The sequence below is a fragment of the Capricornis sumatraensis genome, chromosome 8, assembly GCF_032405125.1.
Source record: "Capricornis sumatraensis isolate serow.1 chromosome 8, serow.2, whole genome shotgun sequence".
In the NCBI taxonomy this organism is placed as follows: Eukaryota; Metazoa; Chordata; class Mammalia; order Artiodactyla; family Bovidae; genus Capricornis; species Capricornis sumatraensis.
This window is the reverse complement of record NC_091076.1, coordinates 78,699,751-78,708,292: the sequence shown is the minus strand read 5'-3', so window position 1 is coordinate 78,708,292 and position 8,542 is coordinate 78,699,751. Positions and strand designations below refer to the sequence as shown.

The 8,542-nt window shown below is 52.4% G+C and overlaps 1 protein-coding gene across 1 annotated transcript in view; it reads left to right on the top strand.

Annotated features, from left to right (window-relative positions):
- The first annotated feature begins 994 nt into the window (after positions 1 to 994).
- The window catches only part of PIK3R5 (phosphoinositide-3-kinase regulatory subunit 5), a 72,461-nt gene continuing 64,913 nt past the window's right edge, over positions 995 to 8,542 (top strand). The window contains exon 1 of the mRNA XM_068976906.1: positions 995 to 1,089. The gene's annotated coding sequence lies outside the window, so the exon portion shown is untranslated. The remainder of the gene's footprint in view (positions 1,090 to 8,542) is intronic.

The window sequence follows — 8,542 nt, the reverse complement described above, 5'->3', positions numbered from 1 at the left end:
CTCTAACAGAAATTGTGACACAAGTCCCATTCAAGAGTGAAAATGGAAATTCCAGCCTCGCCCTTTGTGACCTCTGAAATAAACTGCTATTCTTTCCTGGCCAGAGCTGCTAGCACAACACAGCAGCCAACCTTCTCATTCCTAATTTGTAACGAGGAAACGGAGGCATGGGGAAGAGCAGTGATTTCCGGGATCCCTAAGAGTTCTTCCAGCTCCGGGTAAAAAAACACATCTGCCCGCGTGGCCTGTGGGGAGAACGGGCAGGGGAGGGCGCCAGAAGAGGGCCTGGACCCTGGAGACGACCCCTCCCCGCCTTCAGGAGAAATGGCTGCAGTCACAGCCACTGTTGACGGAAGGTGAGGAAGTCAGACCAGAGGCTGGGGCAGCCCGGCCGAAAGTCTGGATGGGCTGGTATTTCTGGAAAGATTTCTGCCCAAGGACGAAGGGCGAGGGTCGCGGGGCCCGTGTGCACAGCAGGGGTGCAGGCATTTTAAAGGTTAAGAGCACCCGTAGAAAATAGAAGTAGGAGGAGGAAGTGGGGCGCTGGGGCGCAGTGCGAGAAGGAAGCAACTCGTCGCAGCTTCCCCTTTCTCCTCCTTCCCCGAAGCCCCCACCCCAGGCCCCTCGCCCGCTCCGCCCACCCATCCAGCCCTGCCAAGCCGCGCTTCCGCTCCCCCTGGTCCAGCCTCACCTTATTCCTGGGGGCGGTGTAGGGGGAGGGACGCCGGCACTGGCGTCCCTCCGGCCTTGGCCAGCCCACAGCCAGGACCTGTTCCTTCCGATGGCAGAGGAGCTCAGAGCTGGGCGTCCTCATACACGCGACGGGCTCGGGAATCCGAGGATGCTTGAGGTCAGGCTGGCGCCAGGCCGACGCCGCCCGGCCACCAGGTGGCGCGAGAGTCCAGCTGGGCCGTCTGCCCCGCCCCGCCCCGGCATGGCCCCGCCCCCAGTCCGCCGTCTGAGCGGAGCCCCGATCGATGCTGGGATTCGCCGCGCGGGTCCCCAGCTCCGGCGCGGTGGTCGCGACGGTACCCGGAGTCGCAGGGAGTCGCCTCTGGAGAGGGACTCGGCGCCCAGCGGGGACTGCAGGTGTGTGGCCGGGTCGCGGGGACGCGGAGTGCACGCGTAGGGGCTTGAGGCAGAGCCAGAGCTGCCCGCGGACACTTGGAGACAGGTGCGCCCTGAGAGCAGAGGCTGCAGCCAGTGCGCTGGACAGATCCTGCCGTCTTCTGCCTCTGAGAATAGGGCCCACTGCCGGGGACACGACCCGCACATACGCGTGCCCAGTAATCTCACAGACAGAAGGGTATGCCGGCGACTGTCCATCCTTACCTAAGTGGCCACTGCTGGAGGCGTCTGTGCGGTCCGACTGTGACCGCAGCCTCCTACTGCCTCTTTCGAGGCTGCCCAGTGTCTTCGGGTCAAGGAGTTTGCTCTCCCGTCTGGGAGCACTCTCTTTCTCTGGAAGCCTTGCGGGGTCCTTAGCCACCAGGACCTCCAGCGAGCGTGGGCCCCCAGACAGTGGCTGCTTTTCTGCAGAAGCTCACTCTTGGCGTTGTCAGCTTATCCGTGTTTACATCCCTCGGTATCCCTGCGTGACTCTGTGTGCGCGTGTGGATGGGTGTGTGCGTGCGCGTGCACGCTGGCCCATCCCAGGCCTCGGGTAAATAAAGTTCTTTAGGTCAGTAGGAGGAAGGAGATTATTCAGAAGGAAAAGGAAGGCGAGATGAAAGCAGCAGGATGTGGTATCAAGTAAGTGACAAGCCTCTTGCACAGAGGAGGAGTGGGTTTGGGCGAAATGAGGGCCGGAACTGGGCCAGGTCTATGTGCGTCTGGGTCCATCTTTCCGTCCCTGCAGTGGTCACTCTGCCTTCTCCTCCACACCTTCCCTCCTCCTGGCCCGGGACTGCCCAGAAGGGCACTGGTTCCCAGAACTTGTTAAAACACACTTTCTCCAGGCACCCCTTATAGTACAGCTTTCCAAGGGTGGGATCTGGAATCTGTGTTTTTCTAAAATTTGTCTAAGATCTGTTAAGTGATGCTGGTGCCATTCCTTGGGAACCCTGGATGCTGTGGAAAGGAGGCCAGGGTTCCAGCTGTGCCCAGCTGTGTGACCCTGAGCCTCATGAGCATCACACTGTCCTCTCCCAGCATGCTTTCCCATCTGCAAAATGGGCCCTAACATGCAACCTCAGGGAGCAAATCCAATGAGAAAAGTGTGAGCAGGGCGACTGCACAGAGAGCTGCCCTGGGTGTTTGCAGAACAAGGGAGTGGGTGTCTCGGGCTTACCTGCTTCCTCAGTGGGGACATTGTGGTGTGGCTCCAGGAAGACAGTTTTGAATGGTCTACTCTCTCTTCCTGCTCAGAAGACCCTCCCCTGCTTCTTGGAGAATAACTAGCCAGGATGGTTATTCTGGGGACAGCGCAGAGTCTTTGTGTGCCAAGCCTCATGGTTTTTTTGTTTGTTGTTTTTAAATTTTGTTTTCGAGGGCTCTTTGTTGCTGCGTGGACTCCTGTTCTCTAGTTGTGGGGCAGCTCCGTTGCCCGAGGACCTGTGGGATCTTAGTTCCCTGACCGGGGATTGAATGAACATCCCCTGCATTGAGAGGGGGATTCTTAACCTCTGGACCACCAGGGAAGGCCCCTCATCAGGGTTTTAAGACCCTTGCCAATCTCTTAGGTGAGGGATAACGAACTGTCTTCTCTTTACAAGCTGTAGTGGACAGAGAAAGACCTCTGTCTCTTTGCCTGTCTCTCCCCAGAATGAGCCCCTCCTTTTTTTTCTTTCAAGAAGAATCAAGCAGAAGCTAACTGGGTGACCAGTGTGTTTGGAGTTATTGTAGGGGTCATAATGTGGAGGAGGAGGCTGGCTGTTGGAGGCTGCTCCATGGCCCCAGGTTAGTCATTGATCACCGGCCTTCCAGCAGAGATGCGGAAAAAGGAGAGGCAGTCGGCTTTGCCTAGGCAGCCCAGCGTTAGAGGCTCCAGCTTGGGTTCAGAGGAACACTCAAAGAGCGCTGACTTGGTCTTTGTTCAGAGAGCCTCGCCCCCAAAGGACTGAGCTGGCCAGATTTCTGTGGCACCTCTGTGAACTAGAAGACTTGTTTGCCTCAGCTGTGGGTGGACTGAAAGCCTGGATCAGCTTTTTAAGCGAGGAAGTATCTAGAGGGGCAAGATGGAGTGATTGTCATCAGCTCAAGGAAGAGGTTTGAGGTTCTGGCATAGATGGGGTAGGGGGTGGACAAAGGAAAGACTGTGTCTGACTTCTGCCCAGAGGCAAGCTGAGACAGCACAGCAAACATATATTACTTATTAGAGTATTCCGTTGATGTGAAGATGAACACATTTTCACAACTCTGAAATCATCTTACCATCCATGGCATCTTATCATTATAATAGGCAGCAATATTTCTTTCTTTCTTACTGGCACACAAAATAATGGTGGTGTAGTCGCAAAGTCATTGTCCACCTCTTGTAGCCCGCCAGGCTCCTCTGTCCATAGGATTTTCCCAGGCAAGAATATTGGAGTGGGTTGTCATTTCCTTGTCCAGGGGATCTTCATGACCCAGGGATCAAACCCGTATCTCCTGCATTTCAGGAGGATTCTTTACCACTGAGTGACTAAGGAAGCCCAAAATAATGGTACATCTTACAATTGATGGCATCTTTTTCGATTCTGTTAAATATGATGTGTATTTTACAAATATGGGGGTTGCTTTTGATGTACAGGGGTACGCACTGAACTACATCATTCTCATAAGTGAAATTGCACGTATCACTTTTTCCACCAGCTCTACCTTTTAAACACCAAAACTTCTCATGGTATCCAGTTTTTAAAAGAAATCCTTATAAAATGTGTTGCTTACCTTTATAAATCTAGCACATGGCGTGTGATTTAATAATTTCTTGAAAATAGTAAATGGTTCTACCTGTCATTTTGTGCATACCTTGGGTCTGCTCAGGACAAAATTTTTGTCATCTTTCTTATTGTCCTTTCCCCCTTTAGCTATCATTTCATGGTCCTTGGCAGTGGGCTAAGTATTTCTCCATTTCCTTTTCATCTTCACTGCCATACTGAGGTTGCTACAACTATTATCCACATTTCATGCAGGAAGAAACTAAGGACCAGGATGATACTGCTAGGAAGCGGCAGGGCTGGGTGGATGACCAGAGTTGACCCAGCCCAAGGGGTATTCTGCCTGTGCCTGTGGGTGTAGAGGGCATGGCTTGTGGGGCTGACTTTGGGAGCCTGAATGTGGCCGTCTACAGGTCTTTTCTGTTTGCTTCCAGGCTAGTGACTGGAAGGTTCTGAATGGTTGGGTTAACAGCCAAGTGGCTTCCAGATAAGTGAGGTATAGCTGTAGCAAAGTGCACGAGATTGGAGGATAGGGCCGGTGAATGGGAAGAAGTAGATGGCCAGTGGCACCAAGCAGACATTGGGTCCTTCTTGAGTCTACCACATCTAGCACTTGGGGTGCATGGCTTTGAGCTTTAGGGTTTGTCCTTAGTGGGAGACGCCTGCCTCCAGCTTTCCCCAACTCCCAATCCAGCTTCTCTCATGTTGACATGGGGATATAAGACAACAAAGCTGAACAGGTCACTTTCCAGCTGTAAATCCTCCCAAGCTGCCCTGGCCCTCTTGGGAAGGTACCCTTTAGCATGCCCAGCAAGGCTTCCGCCACCCAGCTTAGGTCACCCTGCCTTCTTCATCTCCTGAAGCTTGGGCAGACCTCAGTACCTTTGCACGTGCTGCTCCTTCCCGCCACATTGTCCTTCCTGTCCATTGCCTACCTGGCAGACCATGAATTCATCCTTGGATGCCCAGCTCCAACCTCATCATCTTTGAAGGCTTCCCTAAGCCCCTTCTCACTCCACAGCACTGGCCACGCCATCCTTCCGTCCTCCCCATCCTTCCGTCCTCCCCATGCCTTCCATGTCCTCCCGGAGCGCTGGCCCCTCTGTCCTGCAGAGTCTGACCAGTGACATGGTGGCTGGCTCACCAGGGCCTTCTGATGCTCAGCACAGCTGTTCAGCTGTCACCATCAAACTCCCCAGGATTTCTTAGAAATCCACAAACAGCAATAGTGGGGGCTGCCAAGGGGGCTGCCAAGCGCAGGGTGTTGTTGGGGGCAGAGGGTGGGGTCCGGAAGGAGTGGTGTGCTTTTCATTTTCATGTCCTCAAGAGTCTTGCCGCTGTTGTTGTTGACCTAGGCAAATGAGTCTGTGTGGTTTCCTTGCGGGGGGCAGGGGTGGGGTATGACGGCTGAAGGCAGCTTCTGCCTCCTGTGGAGTCGGAGGGCTGTGTTTCTGCCTGATTCCCCCATTCCCAGCCCTGTGACCCTAGGTTGAGTCCACCTACATCAAAAGTGTCAGTTTCCCCATCTCCCTAGAAGCGTGCACAGATGCTTTCTACAGCACCTTCCTCATCTCCAACAGTCCATTCCTTGGCTCAGCACCTCTGCACGGAGCACCTTCTGTGTGCCAGGTATGTGCTGGGGCTCTGAGGACTGTGAGGGAGACAGATAACATTCCTGGAAATTTTTCATTTTGGCTGCATTGGGTCTTCATTGCAGGCTTTTCTCTGGTTGCGGCACTTGGGCTTAGTTACCCTGTGGAATATGGGATCTTAGCTCCCTAACCAGGGATAAAACCTACATCCCCTACATGGGAAGGCAGATTCTTAACCACTGGACCACCAGGGAAGTCCCCCTCCCCTGGTGGAAATTAGTCTAGTGGGCAGGACACTAGATACCTATCGTGTGAGTTCCATCATGAGAATGATGAGGTCCCGGGCGAGTATGGAAAGGGAACCCCATATAGTTTGAGGATTAAGGAGAGGCTTCCCTGAAGAAGTCACATTCGAGTTGAGAATTGAGAGATACCATATAGAAGAAAATACCAGTGGTAATAAAAATGATCCCCAACACTGAGCAGACGTGTGCTAAGCCCTCTCTGGGTGCACCCTCTCAGGAATTCCTTTCAGTATTTCTGTGGGGTGTGGGGACCTCCTCACCTGCAAAAACCAATGAGGCAACTCTGGCATAAACCAGAGACCCATCCCCTGCACCCCATCTCCCCCCTCCTTGCCTCTCCCCCTCCTCTGAGGTCACATGAAGGTCATAAACACTATTAGGGGGCGCCTCCTTTTTCCTTTGCACTGATCATCACCGAGTATGTTCCTTTGCTGCTGAGGGGCTCCTTGCAGGAGTCCCTTGCATTTGCTGTCACATTGGCCATCCATAGCGAAAGGAGCCTCCATCCACAGAAAACCACCGTGTCACCCGTTGGCCTTTCCTTCCGTCCCTCTCTGAGTTGCTGTCCTTACAACCCAGATTTTGTGTATTTCCCAAGAAGTCATCCTCTCAGCACCCACATCCTTCTTCCTTCCAAGTTTTCTTCCCAGGACCCCAAGGTCTCTGTGGACGTACCTCTGGCTTTTGGGTCTGAGCGTTTGTTCCTGAGTGACTTGGTGGTTTTAACTCTCATCAGGCAAATCTCCCCACAGCCACTTCCATGCAGCCTGGCTGAGGCCACCCTCCTCCTCAGTCCATTTTCTGGGTGAGATTACATCTACACCTGCTGCTCTTATGGGAGACTTTTGAACTCAGTCTCGATAATGGGCCTCTTTGAGAAGCTGATAAAGCCATAGATTATCCCTTCCATCTCCCCACAAAAGGCACACATGTGCACGCACACACATGCTCTTTCAAAGTTTTACAGAAAACCTCTGGGTCTTCTCAGACCTCTGCTGTCCACCAGGGAACCCAGGTGAGTAACCTCTGATCTGGAAAACAGAACTTTCTATACACTGATTTCTTTGGCTCCATGCAGGAGTCAGCTGTTGTCACAGTGATGGATCTCTCCCTGGGGAGATCTCAGGGCTCGGCCTGGGGACCACTCACAAGCCGTGCACACGCTTCCTGGGTTTATTATCGAGTCTTGAATTCAATCCATTTCCAAAATGATTGAAGAACATTACTTTAGCTAGTTGTTGTTTAGTCACTAAGTCGTGTCCAACTCTGTGACCCCATGGACTGTAGCCTGTCAGCCTCCTTTGTCCGTGGGATTTCCTAGGCAAGAATAACTAGACTAGATCTTTCCAATGCAGAGATCGAACCCATGTCCCCTGCATTGGCAGGTAGGTTCTTTACTGCTGAGCCACCAGGGAAGCCCTTACTTTGGCTAGTGGTGTCCTTAAAAGAAGCCCTCTGCTCTGGTTCCCCTACCCCCAGCCAAGGAGCTAGACTTAAGGCTAGAAATGAGACCAAAGAAGGTGCGTGTTGGTGGCTATTCTCATGAATAGAAATGATCCAGGAAGCAGAGAGGCAGCCATTGCTGGTGTTTTTGCTGCAAATATTCTCACGGCCTCCCTTGTTCTCAGGGACTGGCGTGAGTGTGGGCCTTTATTTCTCTGATGTGGTTGTAGTTCTTTAGAGCTGATGCCTTGAAGTCAAGTGCCACGTGTGAAGGAAGTTTTCTTCAATTGCTCATTTCTAAGGATTTGTTAAAGCACGGATGGAAGTTAGGTTTGTCAGTTACAACTGGAAGCATCCACTAGGAAAGCCTTGTATTCTTTCACCTTGAGGTAGGTTTGCGTGATGTGTTATATCATTTCTCTTCAGCCCTGCTTGCTCTTCTGGAGTAAACTCTGCTTAGTCAAGGAGTTTTGTTCTTTCAGAACAGTGCTAGGTTTGATTTGCTGCGATACCTTTGAGAATTCTTGCATCCGTGCTCACAGATAAGGTCGGCCCATATTCTCCTCTTTTGTACTGCTGTTGTCATGTTTTGATGTGCTGGTTATGCAAAGTGATTTTGGAGGCATTTCATCTCCTCCTGCAGCTTCCCTGGTGGCTCGGTGGTAAAGAACCCGCTCGTCAAGGCAGATGACGGTTCAGTCCCTGGGTTGGGAAGATCCCCTGGAGGAGGAAATGGCAACCCACTCCAGTATTCTTGCCTGGATAATCCCATGGACAGAGGAGCCTGGCGGGCTACAGTCCACAGGGCCTCAGAGTTGGACACAACTGAGTGAGTGAGCATGAGAATCTTCTCCTGCACTCTGGGGACAGCTGGCAGCGCAGGGCATGATCTCTGTCTCAGAAGTTGGAAGAACAGCTTGGTCTTAGGTCTCCCACTACTGGATTCTTGGTTTCCCATTTCCCAAGCCTTCCTCTCCTCTTCTCTCTTCCTTAGTCCTCCCAGGTACACACCTAGCACCTCAGTGCTCCCAAGCTGGAACCTCAGAGTCATCTTTGATTCTTGAGCCTTCAACAGTTCCCCACTGATTCCCATGAGTCTCTCCTTTTCCTGCCCTTCAGCTAAGGGAAGGCTCATTTCCACTCTTAGATGCTTCCATCCATCTGGAGAGCGGTGCAAGGCCAGGTGCTGTGTTTAGTGGGGATGCTGATAAACCATCTCATACCCAGAGAAAGGTAACCAAAGTAGTGATGGCACAATACCGCATGGTTACAGAAGAATTGTTTTTCTATTTGAAGAGGACATAAAGGTCATATCCATGCAGGAGACATGGGATCAATCCCTGAG